Raw genomic sequence first — 14964 nt, 5'->3', positions numbered from 1 at the left:
CCTCAATCACACCCATCTTCAAATAGCCCTCATATCACTTCTCTCCTATGCCTCAAAACTACTGGAACAACACGTCCATCTTTAACTGTCCTCTCATCTCTCCTCCTGCTCCCTCTTCGGCCGCTTACAATCTGGCTTCCGACCGCACCACTCCACTGAAACTGCTTTGATTAAAGTCACTAATGACCTACTAACCGCCAAATCCAAGCGACACTACTGTCATCCTCCTCCTAGACCTGTCCCCTGCTTTTGACACAGTGGACCATTCCCTATTATTACATATTTGCTCATCTCTTGGCATCACAGACTTGGCCCTATCTTGAATTTTGTCGTACCTGACAGACCAGACAGCGTCTTCCACTCACACACCACCTCCTCCTCACCTTGCCCCCTATATGTCAGTGTCCCGCAAGGTTCAGTCCCAGGGCCACTGCTCGTCTCCATTTACACCTTTGGCTTGAGACAGCTCATGGAGTCCCACGGCTTCCAGTATCACCTCTATGCTGATGACACACAGATCTACCTCTCTGGACCTGATATCACCTCCTTACTAAACAGAATCCCACAATGTCTATCTGCTTTTTCATCCTTCCTCTCTCTGCTAGATTTCTAAAACTTAACATGGACAAAACAGACTTCATCATCTTTCCCCCATTTCACTCAACCCCCCCTATTTGACCTCGGGGTAACCCTGGACTCTGATCTCTCCTTCAAACCACATATCCAAGCCCTTTCAACTTCCTGCCAACTCCAACTCAAAAATATTTCCCGGATCTGTACATTCCTTACTCAAGAACCTGCAAAAATCCTAGTCCATGCCCTCATCATCTCCCAACTCGACTATTGCAACCTCCTGCTCTGTCGCCTCCCTTCTAACACTCTTGCACCCCTACAATCTATCCTAAACTCTGCTGCCTGACTAATCCACCTGTCCCCCTGCTATTCCCCAGCCTTTCTTCTCCGTCAATCCCTTCCCTTGCTCCCCATTGCCCAGAGACTCCAGTTCCAAACCCTAACCATGGCATACAAAGCCATCCACAACCTGTCTCCCGGTACTTACTTACACGCAACCTCTGATCCTCACAAGATCTCCTTCTCTACTCCCCTCTTATCTTCTCTTCCCACAATCGCATACAAGATTTCTCCTGTGCATCTCCCCTACACTGAAACTCTCTACCCCAACATATAAAACTCTCGCTTACCATGGAAACCTTCAAAAGGAATATGAAGACCTACCTGTTCCGACAAGCCTACAACCTACAGTAACCACCGCTTTACCGTACCACTGCACGACCAATTCTACCCTCACCTACTGGACACTCACCCATAGCGGGCAGGGTCCTCTCTCCTCCTGTACCAGTCAGTGACTTCTATTATCTAAGATTATTGTACTTGTTATATGTATACCGCTTTCCAAATGTAAAGCACCATGGAATAAATGGCGCTATAATAATGAATAATATCTATTTATATATGTTTATTAGAGATGAGCGTTGTTCTACTCGAACTGTTCGCCAATCTCAAATTCGAGCTGTTTTGGGCGGTGTTCGAGCCGTTCGGCGAACACGAACAATTTGAGAAAAATTCGGCTGTTCGAGGTTATGTTCGATAACTGTTCGTGCACCAAAATCATAACTGGATTTTTTCTCAGTAATGATGAAAATTAATGTTAATACGCAGTTTGAGTGTACAGCGGGGTGGGGGGAGGGGCAGGGGATGGATCTCTGCAGGAACAATGAAGATCTCCATTTTTTTTTCTCTTTCCCGCATTTGCAGTGGGGAGGTGCAATCTGTCAGCCTATCAGCAGCGCACACACGGAGCGAAGTGCTTTTTTTCACACAAGCAAGGGCATGTGTCATTGGCAGTGTATGTCACATGTCCTTGCCCTATAAGACCAAGCCATTTTCCCCGTCGCCACCATTTTCTCACTGCTGCAGCTGCGTGTTAGACGGCACCGCTGTTGCTGTGTGCGCTATACCTTGTTAATTTCAAGCCAATTTTCGCACAAATATACAGATAGCTTGGGAGTAGGGAATAGTTGTGATTGCAGTCCTTTTAAGGACTAGGTTACAGCATTTCCTACGACTTTTATCAGGGAGGTCTGTGCTCTTAAATAGATAGGTTGTGGGAGTAAAGACTAATTGTAATTGGAGTCCTTTTCAGGACTAGGTTACATGAGTTCCTATCAGTTTTTGCCAGGCAGGTCTGTGCCAGTGCTGTGCAAGTTTTTTTCACAGCATTTGGCTGAATCTAGCAAAGCTAATCCTTTTTGGCCTATTGCAGAGTGTGTTAGTCAGTGGAGTAGCCTATCTGTGTTGCAAGATATAACACCTGTGTATAGAATACCAATTTTTTTACTGCACCTAGTGAAGTAAAATCTTTTGGGCATAGCATCATTCTATTAGTCCATCTATACTGACCTCCATCAGGTTGCAAACTGAATATAATTTTTTTCTGCATCTAGCTCTGAAAAAATATTTGGGCTTCTAGCAGTGTGTGGGACTTGGTCTATTAGTCCATCTATACTGACCTCCATCAGGTTGCAAATTAAAAATAATTTTTTTCTTTATTTAGCTCTGAAAAAATATTTGGGCTTCTAGCAGTGTGTGGGACTTGTTCTATTAGTCCTTCTATACTGACCTCCAGCAGGTTGCAAATTGAATATAATTTTTTTCTGCATCTAGATCTGAAAAAATAGTTGGGCTTCTAGCGGTGTGTGGGACTTGGTCTATTAGTCCATCTATACTGACCTCCAGCAGGTTGCAAATTAAAAATAATTTTTTTCTGCATCTAGCTCTGAAAAAATATTTGGGCTTCTAGCGGTGTGTGGGACTTGGTCTATTAGTCCATCTATACTGACCTCCATCAGGTTGCAAATTAAAAATATTTTTTTTCTGCATCTAGCTCTGAAAAAATATTTGGGCTTCTAGCAGTGTGTGGGACTTGGTCTATTAGTCCATCTATACTGACCTCCATCAGGTTGCAAATTAAAAATAATTTTTTTCTGCATCTAGCTCTGAAAAAATATTTGGGCTTCTAGCGGTGTGTGGGACTTGGTCTATTAGTCCATCTATACTGACCTCCATCAGGTTGCAAATTAAAAATAATTTTTTTCTGCATCTAGCTCTGAAAAAATATTTGGGCTTCTAGCGGTGTGTGGGACTTGGTCTATTAGTCCATCTATACTGACCTCCATCAGGTTGCAAATTAAAAATAATTTTTTTCTGCATCTAGCTCTGAAAAAATATTTGGGCTTCTAGCAGTGTGTGGGACTTGGTCTATTAGTCCATCTATACTGACCTCCATCAGGTTGCAAATTAAAAATAATTTTTTTCTTCATTTAGCTCTGAAAAAATATTTGGGCTTCTAGCAGTGTGTGGGACTTGTTCTATTAGTCCTTCTATACTGACCTCCAGCAGGTTGCAAATTGAATATAATTTTTTTCTGCATCTAGCTCTGAAAAAATAGTTGGGCTTCTAGCGGTGTGTGGGACTTGGTCTATTAGTCCATCTATACTGACCTCCATCAGGTTACAAATTAAAAATAATTTTTTTCTGCATCTAGCTCTGAAAAAATATTTGGGCTTCTAGCAGTGTGTGGGACTTGGTCTATTAGTCCATCTATACTGACCTCCATCAGGTTGCAAATTAAAAATAATTTTTTTCTGCATCTAGCTCTGAAAAAATATTTGGACTTCTAGCAGTGTGTGGGACTTGGTCTATTAGTCCATCTATACTGACCTCCATCAGGTTGCAAATTAAAAATAATTTTTTTATGCATCTAGCTCTGAAAAAATATTTGGGCTTCTAGCAGTGTGTGGGACTTGGTCTATTAGTCCATCTATACTGACCTCCATCAGGTTGCAAATTAAAAATAATTTTTTTCTTCATTTAGCTCTGAAAAAATATTTGGGCTTCTAGCAGTGTGTGGGACTTGTTCTATTAGTCCTTCTATACTGACCTCCAGCAGGTTGCAAATTGAATATAATTTTTTTCTGCATCTAGCTCTGAAAAAATAGTTGGGCTTCTAGCGGTGTGTGGGACTTGGTCTATTAGTCCATCTATACTGACCTCCATCAGGTTGCAAATTAAAAATAATTTTTTTCTGCATCTAGCTCTGAAAAAATATTTGGGCTTCTAGCAGTGTGTGGGACTTGGTCTATAAGTCCATCTATACTGACCTCCATCAGGTTGCAAATTAAAAATAATTTTTTTCTGCATCTAGCTCTGAAAAAATAGTTGGGCTTCTAGCGGTGTGTGGGACTTGGTCTATTAGTCCATCTATACTGACCTCCATCAGGTTGCAAATTAAAAATAATTTTTTTCTGCATCTAGCTCTGAAAAAATATTTGGGCTTCTAGCGGTGTGTGGGACTTGGTCTATTAGTCCATCTATACTGACCTCCATCAGGTTGCAAATTAAAAAGAATTTTTTTCTGCATCTAGCTCTGAAAAAATATTTGGACTTCTAGCAGTGTGTGGGACTTGGTCTATTAGTCCATTTATACTGACCTCCAGCAGGTTGCAAATTAAAAATAATTTTTTTCTGCATCTAGCTCTGAAAAAATATTTGGGCTTCTAGCAGTGTGTGGGACTTGGTCTATTAGTCCATCTATACTGACCTCCATCAGGTTGCAAATTAAAAATAATTTTTTTCTGCATCTAGCTCTGAAAAAATATTTGGGCTTCTAGCGGTGTGTGGGACTTGGTCTATTAGTCCATCTATACTGACCTCCATCAGGTTGCAAATTAAAAATAATTTTTTTCTGCATCTAGCTCTGAAAAAATATTTGGGCTTCTAGCAGTGTGTGGGACTTGGTCTATTAGTCCATCTATACTGACCTCCATCAGGTTGCAAATTAAAAATAATTTTTTTCTGCATCTAGCTCTGAAAAAATATTTGGGCTTCTAACGGTGTGTGGGACTTGGTCTATTAGTCCATCTATACTGACCTCCATCAGGTTGCAAATTAAAAATAATTTTTTTCTGCATCTAGCTCTGAAAAAATATTTGGGCTTCTAGCGGTGTGTGGGACTTGGTCTATTAGTCCATCTATACTGACCTCCATCAGGTTGCAAATTAAAAATAATTTTTTTCTGCATCTAGCTCTGAAAAAATATTTGGGCTTCTAGCAGTGTGTGGGACTTGGTCTATTAGTCCATCTATACTGACCTCCATCAGGTTGCAAATTAAAAATAATTTTTTTCTTCATTTAGCTCTGAAAAAATATTTGGGCTTCGAGCAGTGTGTGGGACTTGTTCTATTAGTCCTTCTATACTGACCTCCAGCAGGTTGCAAATTGAATATAATTTTTTTCTGCATCTAGCTCTGAAAAAATAGTTGGGCTTCTAGCGGTGTGTGGGACTTGGTCTATTAGTCCATCTATACTGACCTCCATCAGGTTGCAAATTAAAAATAATTTTTTTCTGCATCTAGCTCTGAAAAAATATTTGGGCTTCTAGCAGTGTGTGGGACTTGGTCTATTAGTCCATCTATACTGACCTCCATCAGGTTGCAAATTAAAAATAATTTTTTTCTGCATCTAGCTCTGAAAAAATATTTGGACTTCTAGCAGTGTGTGGGACTTGGTCTGTTAGTCCATCTATACTGACCTCCATCAGGTTGCAAATTAAAAATAATTTTTTTCTGCATCTAGCTCTGAAAAAATATTTGGGCTTCTAGCAGTGTGTGGGACTTGGTCTATTAGTCCATCTATACTGACCTCCATCAGGTTGCAAATTAAAAATAATTTTTTTCTTCATTTAGCTCTGAAAAAATATTTCGGCTTCTAGCAGTGTGTGGGACTTGTTCTATTAGTCCTTCTATACTGACCTCCAGCAGGTTGCAAATTGAATATAATTTTTTTCTGCATCTAGCTCTGAAAAAATAGTTGGGCTTCTAGCGGTGTGTGGGACTTGGTCTATTAGTCCATCTATACTGACCTCCATCAGGTTGCAAATTAAAAATAATTTTTTTCTGCATCTAGCTCTGAAAAAATATTTGGGCTTCTAGCAGTGTGTGGGACTTGGTCTATTAGTCCATCTATACTGACCTCCATCAGGTTGCAAATTAAAAATAATTTTTTTCTGCATCTAGCTCTGAAAAAATATTTGGGCTTCTAGCGGTGTGTGGGACTTGGTCTATTAGTCCATCTATACTGACCTCCATCAGGTTGCAAATTAAAAATAATTTTTTTCTGCATCTAGCTCTGAAAAAATATTTGGGCTTCTAGCAGTGTGTGGGACTTGATCTATTAGTCCATCTATACTGACCTCCATCAGGTTGCAAATTAAAAATAATTTTTTTCTGCATCTAGCTCTGAAAAAATATTTGGGCTTCTAGCGGTGTGTGGGACTTGGTCTATTAGTCCATCTATACTGACCTCCATCAGGTTGCAAATTAAAAATAATTTTTTTCTGCATCTAGCTCTGAAAAAATATTTGGGCTTCTAGCGGTGTGTGGGACTTGGTCTATTAGTCCATCTATACTGACCTCCATCAGGTTGCAAATTAAAAATAATTTTTTTCTGCATCTAGCTCTGAAAAAATATTTGGGCTTCTAGCGGTGTGTGGGACTTGGTCTATTAGTCCATCTATACTGACCTCCATCAGGTTGCAAATTAAAAATAATTTTTTTCTGCATCTAGCTCTGAAAAAATATTTGGGCTTCTAGCGGTGTGTGGGACTTGGTCTATTAGTCCATCTATACTGACCTCCATCAGGTTGCAAATTAAAAATAATTTTTTTCTGCATCTAGCTCTGAAAAAATATTTGGGCTTCTAGCAGTGTGTGGGACTTGGTCTATTAGTCCATCTATACTGACCTCCATCAGGTTGCAAATTAAAAATAATTTTTTTCTTCATTTAGCTCTGAAAAAATATTTGGGCTTCTAGCAGTGTGTGGGACTTGTTCTATTAGTCCTTCTATACTGACCTCCAGCAGGTTGCAAATTGAATATAATTTTTTTCTGCATCTAGCTCTGAAAAAATAGTTGGGCTTCTAGCGGTGTGTGGGACTTGGTCTATTAGTCCATCTATACTGACCTCCATCAGGTTGCAAATTAAAAATAATTTTTTTCTGCATCTAGCTCTGAAAAAATATTTGGGCTTCTAGCAGTGTGTGGGACTTGGTCTATTAGTCCATCTATACTGACCTCCATCAGGTTGCAAATTAAAAATAATTTTTATCTGCATCTACAGTACCTCTGAAAAAATATTTGGGCTTCTAGCTGTGTGTGGGACTATTTGTATTAGTCCATCTATACTGACCTCCATCAGGTTGCAAACTGAATATATTTTTTTCTGCATCTACCTCTGAAAAAATATTTGGCCTTCTAGTAGTGTGTCGGACTTTCTCTATTAGTCCATCTATACTGACCTCCATCAGGTTGCAAATTAAAACTAATTTTTATCTGCATCTACAGTACCTCTGAAAAAATATTTGGGCTTCTAGCTGTGTGTGGGACTATTTGTATTAGTCCATCTATACTGACCTCCATCAGGTTGCAAATTCAAAATAATTTTTTTCTGCATCTAACCCAGCCAATAGTTTTGGCCTAATACCACAGTTTGGCCACTCAGCTCTGCTCGGTTACCATCCATTGTTTTTTTGTGCAAACAACTCCAGAGTTGTGAATTAGTTAACCACCAAAATGAGTGGAAAAAGGCCTGCTGCTGGTGGAAAGGGGAATAGGCGTGTTGGGAAGGGGAAAAAAGGTTGTGTCCGTGGGGTAGGTGTTAAAGCAACAGTAACATCTGCAGAAGAAAGACCATCTTCCAGCCAAACTAAAATGTCTACTTCTTTTAGCGGACAATGTGATAAGATCCCTTTCTTACGGCCACGCCAATCGCTACAAATTCCAGATGAGGCACAAAAGCAGCAGGTGCTTCAACGGATATCAAGTGCTCCTTTAAGTGGGCTCTCCTCCACATCAACTTCAACATCACAAATACTCCAGTCCTCAAAGGTGTCACCCAAATCGCACTTGCTTCCTCACAGCTCCCAAATCTCCAGCTGCCCGTCTGAGTATGAGGTAGAACAGATGGTTGAGTCTGCAGAGCTGTTTACTCATACTATAGCCTGGGAATCAGAGGTCGAATCCAGCGCTTCTGTGAATCCAGACGAGGAAATGATCTGCACTGATGCCCAGAATCTTTATGAGTCGGATCCAGGACCAGACGCAGAAGGTTCTGACCATAATGTAGACCCTCATTCCCAAACTGTAACTCCTGTTGGTGGAGACAATGAGGAAGACGATGATAAGACTCAAATACCTGATTGGAGCGACAACTTTAGTTTTTTGTCAGGGCAGGAACAGGTTGGCTCTGAGGACGACGGGTGTGATAACACACAGGGTGATGATGATGAGGTCGGAGATCCCACTTACTGTCAACCCACAGTCAGCCAAGAGATGAGGTCAGCAGAGGAGGTGGAGGAAGATGCTAGTGACGGCGAGGTCAGGTTGCGCCTTCCTTTACAGAGACGTAGTACTGGAAGCACGTCAACAACTGCATCCTCAAACACAACTCTGCCTCTCACCACAAGCCGTGGTGGCTCTTCAGGTCGCATGGGTGCTAAGCCTTGCATAGCCTGGGCATTTTTTCAGATCGATAAAGATGACCCAACTCGTGTTATCTGTAACATTTGTCAGCAAAAGCTAAGTAGAGGCCAAAAAATACATAGTTTGAGTACTTCATGCATGAACCGGCACATGGACATGAAGCATAAGTTGCAGTGGGAAGCTCAGTGTGCTACAATGCGGCCTAGCCGGCCGGGCCAATCACCGTCTGCCATATCTTGTGCATCCGCGGCCTCTTCATCCTCTGTGACTGGGGGGACAGCAGTCACACCTGTTTTGGGGCGCAGACCTGCCACCTCTTTACCCGCAACAGCCAGCGTGATTGGCAGGTCATCATTTTCTTTGGAGGTGGTAACACCAGCTGGTGTTGAGCGCTGTCCGACATCGATAGCACCACCTTTGGATCAAGGCAACCTAACATGTCCGCCTGCATCTTCCTCACAGACCGGCAGTTTGCCGGGGACACCCTTATCAACCCCGTCTAAGCACAATAGCCAGCCCTCGGTCCCTCAGATGTGGACAAGTAAAAGACCATTTCCTCCTAGCCATGAGAAAGCTAAGAGGTTGAATTTCACCATCTGCAAGCTCTTGGCTACAGAAATGCTGCCTTTCCGCCTGGTGGACACAGAGGATTTTCGAGACCTTATGTCCGTCGCAGTGCCCCAGTACCAGATGCCCAGTCGGCACTACTTCTCAAAGAAAGGTGTGCCTGCGCTCCACCAGCAGGTCGCACACAACATCACCGCTTCTTTGAGAAACTCTGTGTGTGACAGGGTGCATTTCACCACAGACACTTGGACGAGTAGGCATGGACAGGGGCGTTACATGTCGCTGACTGGGCACTGGGTAACTATGGTGACAGCAGGACAAGGGGCTGCTGTCCAAGTCTTGCCGTCCCCACGAGTTGTGCGTCAATCCTCTTTATGTCAAAGTTCCTCCACTGCTTCTGCCTCCTCAACCTCCTCTCGGTCTTCCACCTGCACCCAAAGCCTGTCTGGTCATGCCACAAGCTTTCTAACTGCGCAGAAGGGATCCTGCACACCTCCTTACTATGCTGGCAGTAGGGCTCAACGTCATCAGGCGGTTTTTACATTGAAATGTCTGGGAAATGTGAGTCACACAGCTGAGGAGTTGTGGTCAGCTCTGGAGAACCAATTTCATGAATGGTTGTCTCCACTGGACCTGAAACCAGGGAAGGCCGTGTGCGACAATGCTGCAAACCTGGGTGCGGCCCTTCGCCGGGGCAATGTCACACACGTACCTTGTATGGCTCACGTGCTGAACCTGGTTGTCCAGCAATTTTTAGCCCACTATCCCAGACTAGATGGCCTTCTGCAGAGGGCACGGTCGCTGTGTGCTCACTTCCGCCGTTCGCATCCCGCAGCTCAGCGACTTACATCTCTACAGAAGTCGTTGGGCCTGCCACTTCACCGGCTAAAATGCGATGTGCCTACCCGGTGGAATTCAACTCTGCACATGTTGCAGCGACTGTGGCAGCACCGACAAGCCCTGGTGCAATACGTTCTGACGTATCGCCTGGGCCAACGAGATTCAGAGGTGGGGCAAATCACGCTGGAGGAGTGGTCTCAGATCAGGGACCTATGCACCCTTCTGCACAGTTTTGAAATGGCGACGAAGATGTTTAGTGCTGACGATGCCATTATCAGCATGACTATTCCGGTGATTTACATGCTGGAGCACATGTTAAACAGAATTCGGAGTCAGGTGGTGGCACAAGAGGAGGTGGAGGAAGTAGAGGAGGAGGAGTTGTATGCGGAAGGGCTAACATCTGCAAGGTCCAGACGGTCGGCAGCACCAAGGCGGCAGGCATGTGAGGGTGGGGGAGATGGTTTTACCAGGGCGCATGGTAGCAGCCAAACTAGTGAGGAAGGTGCAGGAGCCCAGGAAGAAGTGGAGGACGAACTGATGGAAGACTCATCAGATGAGGGAGACCTTGATCACATTTCTGTTGTGCGAGGTTGGGGGGAGAGGACAGAGGAAGGAAGTATGATTGTTACCTCGCCACCAACACAACAGGGACTTGGTGCTCCTGGATGCGCAACACACATGAGTGCCTTCTTGCTGCACTACCTGCAACATGACCCTCGAATTGTGAGAATTAGAAATAATCCTGACTACTGGGTTGCCACACTGTTAGATCCCCGGTACAAAAGTAAATTTGCAGAAATTATTCCTGCCATAGAAAGGGATGCACGCATGCAGGAGTATCAGCAGAGACTGTTGCAGAATCTTACATGTGCTTTTCCACAAAATACCAGTGGTGCACGTAGTGAATCTCACAGTTCCAACTTGCCAACCGTGGGACCGTCAAGTGTTCAGCACTCAAACCGTAACAGAACCACAGTATCTGCTGGTAACATCAATTTTGCGGAATCATTTCACCACTTTTTTAGCCCATCCTTTGCAAGGCCACAGGAGACAAGAAGTCTGACACATAGTCAACGCCTAGAGACGATGGTACAGGAGTATCTCCAAGTAAACATTGAAGCCACGACTGTGTCACTGGACCCTTGCTCTTTTTGGGCTTCCAATCTGGATAAATGGCCGGAGCTAGCCACTTACGCCTTGGAGATCTTGTCATGCCCCGCAGCCAGCGTTCTGTCTGAACGTGTGTTCAGCGCTGCTGGTGGTGTGCTGACAGATAAGCGCACGCGGCTCTCCACTGATAATGTAGACAGACTCACGTTCATAAAGATGAACAAATCATGGATCCGAAACGACTTTTCTACCCCTGTGTCATCCTGGGGAGAGTAAAAGCTTGATGATTGGTTAAAATCACCCTACCAACCGTTTTAAGCTTTCAAATTACTAATCATGTTTATCTGTATCTTGACTGGAAAATAATTTGGGCTTTGTAGCAGTGTGCAGCACTGATCCTATTAGGCCATCTATACTAAAGCTTCACCAGATTTAAAATTAAAAATAATTTTTAGCTGCATCTAGCCCGGAAAATAATTTTGGGGCTCCGAGATGCGCAAGGCACATAAGTGCCTTCTTGCTGCACTACCTGCAGCATGACCCTCATATTGTCAGAATTCGAAGTAATCATGACTACTGGGTTGCCACACTCTTAGATCCCCCAAACTTTTCGATCAACCTTTTCATTTTAATAAAGACCAAAAAAATGGTCATTTTTGAAATTATAAGCATTAGCAGGTTGTTAGAAACTGAAATCAAACAGTTTTCAACTCAAAACTTTATTCTAGGTGATGTTACATTTTCACATAGGACCCCTTGTTCGAAAGGAGCTTCTGAACTCTCTCGTCCATTGAATTTGTCAGGTTTTGGATGGTTTCTGCTTCAATTGTTTTGCATGAGGACAGAATACCCTCCCAGAGCTGTTGCTTAGATGTGAACTGCCTCCCGCCATCATAGACACTCCTTTTAATGATGCTCCAAAGGTTCTGAATGGGGTAGAGGTCAGGGGAGCATGGGGGTCACACCATAAGTTTGTCCCCTTTTATGCCCATATCAGCCAGAGATGCAGATGTTTTATGTGCAGCATGAGATGGTGCATTATCATGCAGAAAAATGATCTTGCTGTGAAATACACGGTTCTTCTTCTTGAACCATGGCAGGAAGTGCTGTTTGAGAAAATCCACATACATATGGAGTTCATCTTTAGCGCCTTCAGGGATCCTAAAGGGGCCGACAATCTCTCTCCCCATGATTCCAGCCCAAAACATTACTCCACCTCCTCCTTGTTGGCGCTGTAGCCGTGTTTGCGTGGGGTGTCCATCAACCAGCCATCCTCCACTCCATCCATCTGGACCATCGAGCGCTGCATGGCACTCATCCGTGAACAAAACAGTTTTGAAATCAGTCTTCATGTAATGTTTGGCCCACTGGAGCCGTTTCTGCTTGTGTGAAGTGGATAGAGGAGGTCGACAGGATGGCGCATGCACAGCTGCAAACCTCTGAAGGACCCTGCATCTTGTTGTTCGGGGGACGTTGGAGGCACAAGCAGCTTCAAAAACTTGTCTGCTGCTATGACAAGGCTTTTTTGCCGCTGCTCTTTCAACCTGACGTAATTGCCTGTAGGAAAGAGTCCTCAATTTGCCCTTATCAGCACGCACACGTGTGTACTGTGAATCAGCTACATACTTCTTGATTGCCAAGACACTTCATCCTGATCATCGCACAATGTTGATTGTAGTCATGCCTTGACCTAAACACTCCACAATTTGTTGCTTCTCAGCAGCCGACACATCCTTTTTCTTTCCCATTTTGGCAGAAAATGTAGGCTGCTTAATAATGTGAGAGAGCCTTCTTAAGTAGTCTTGCCTTTCATTGGATACACCTGCCAAACTAATTAGCACAGGTGTCTGCAATTGCTTACAGTGATATAAAGAGCCCTGACACACATCACCATCAATGAGTTTAACTGACAAACAAACAAATTCTTCCCTTATCACTCCTAAACACTTTTTGTATAATAATTTGGAACGCAGTGTACATGTGCTTTTCCACAAAACACCAGTGGTTCACGTAGTGAATCTTACAGTTCTAACTTGCCAACCGTGGTCTGTATGGAGTTGTTCAATAAAGGGCCCAAAATTAAGATAACATAGATGGGAGAGGTCTCTATGAATAGGAATTCCTAAGTATTTGATACCCTGTGAGGGCCAGGCAAAGGGAAAGTTGGACTGGATGGAATCCTATATGGATTTGGGGAGGGAGACATCGAGGGCCTCAGACTTCGCTGCATTGATTTTAAAATTTTACCATGTAACAAAGTGATCTATTTCAGCCATAACAGCATGGATGGATATATGTGATTGAGTGATATATACTAGGACATCATCAGCAAATAGAGAGCACTTGTACTCGGTGCCTCCCACCTCAATCCAACTAATATTGGGGTTATGGCTAGTGTTGAGCGATACCTTCCGATATCAGGAAATATCGTATCGGATTGGATCGGGCCGATACCCAAAAAGTATCGGATATCGCCGATTCCGATACCGGAAACCAATGCAAGTCAATGGGACACAAATATCGGAATGAAAATAAACCCTTTCTTTCCTTGTAGGTTAATTCTACATGAAGTAAAACAACTAAGAATAATGTAGAATGACATGAAAAGCCGGCAATTCATCAGCGGCATACACCGGTACCCGACAATTTACAACAGAAAGAATAGAGCATCACACATATATTAGATAGATAGAAACATGTCAGTCACATATATATGAAGTACAGTGACAGTGTTGCTTACTGTACTTGTCATTTAGTGTAAAGGATTTATTAAAAAAAATATTAGTGTTTTCGTGCACCGTCTCTTTAAAAAAGCCGGCCGGCAATTCAGCAGCGGTACCCGACAATTTATAACAGAAAGAATAGAGCTTCACACATAGATTAGATAGATAGAAACATGTCAGTCACATATATATGAAGTACAGTGACAGTGTTGCTTACTGTACTTGTCATTTAGTGTAAAGGATTTATTTAAAAAAATAATAGTGTTTTCATGCACCGTCTCTTTAAGAAAGCCGGCCGGCAATTCAGCATCTGTACCCGACAATTTAGAACAGAAAGAATAGAGAATCACACATAGATTAGATAGATAGAAACATGTCAGTCACATATATATGAAGTACAGTGACAGTGTTGATTACTGTACTTGTCATTTAGTGTTAAAATAAAGGATTTATTTAAAAAAAAATTGGCGTGGGGTTCCCCTTAATTTTAGGCTCTAGCGGAGGTTAAGCAGACAGCTGGGGCAAATGTTTGAAGCCTGGGAAGGGGGTAATACCCACGGAGCTTCCCAGGCTACTAATATCAGCCCCCAGCTGAATACCTAGCCTTTACTAGCTATTAAAATGGGGGAACCCCCCCAAAAAAATAACGTGGGGTCCCCCCTAATTTAATAGCTAGCACAGGCTAGGCAGACAGCTGGGGGCTGATATTAATAGCCCAGGAAGGGTGCCATGAATATTGGCCCCCTCCCAGGCTAGAAACACCAGCCGTCAGCCGCCCCAGAAATGGCGCATCCATAGGATGCGCCAATTCTGGCACTTAGCCTCGCTCTTCCACGCTGCCCTGGTGCGGTGGCAGGGGGTAATAGGGTTGGGGTTGATGTCAGCTTATAATGCCAGCTGACATCAAGCCCAGGTTAGTAATGGAGAGGCGTCTATAAGACACCCCCATTACTAACCCCATAGTCAAAGTTAAAAGAAAACACAAACACCCAGAGTAAAGTCCTTTAATTGAAATAAAGACACAATTCTTTATTGTTCTAAATTAAACCATACTTACCATCACGCCCATTCCAGCTGAAGCCAACGATCTCCTGCAATAAAAGAAAAATAATAAAGCAACCTCATCCTTACCTTTCGATGGTTCCCAGGACAGCTCCAGCTCTGCT

This window comes from Phyllobates terribilis, unplaced genomic scaffold, assembly GCF_046119375.1.
Source record: "Phyllobates terribilis strain yellow unplaced genomic scaffold, ASM4611937v1 Scaffold_2__4_contigs__length_985480577, whole genome shotgun sequence".
NCBI classification, from domain to species: Eukaryota; Metazoa; Chordata; class Amphibia; order Anura; family Dendrobatidae; genus Phyllobates; species Phyllobates terribilis.
The sequence above is the reverse complement of the archived record's forward strand: the minus strand, read 5'-3'. Positions refer to the sequence as shown.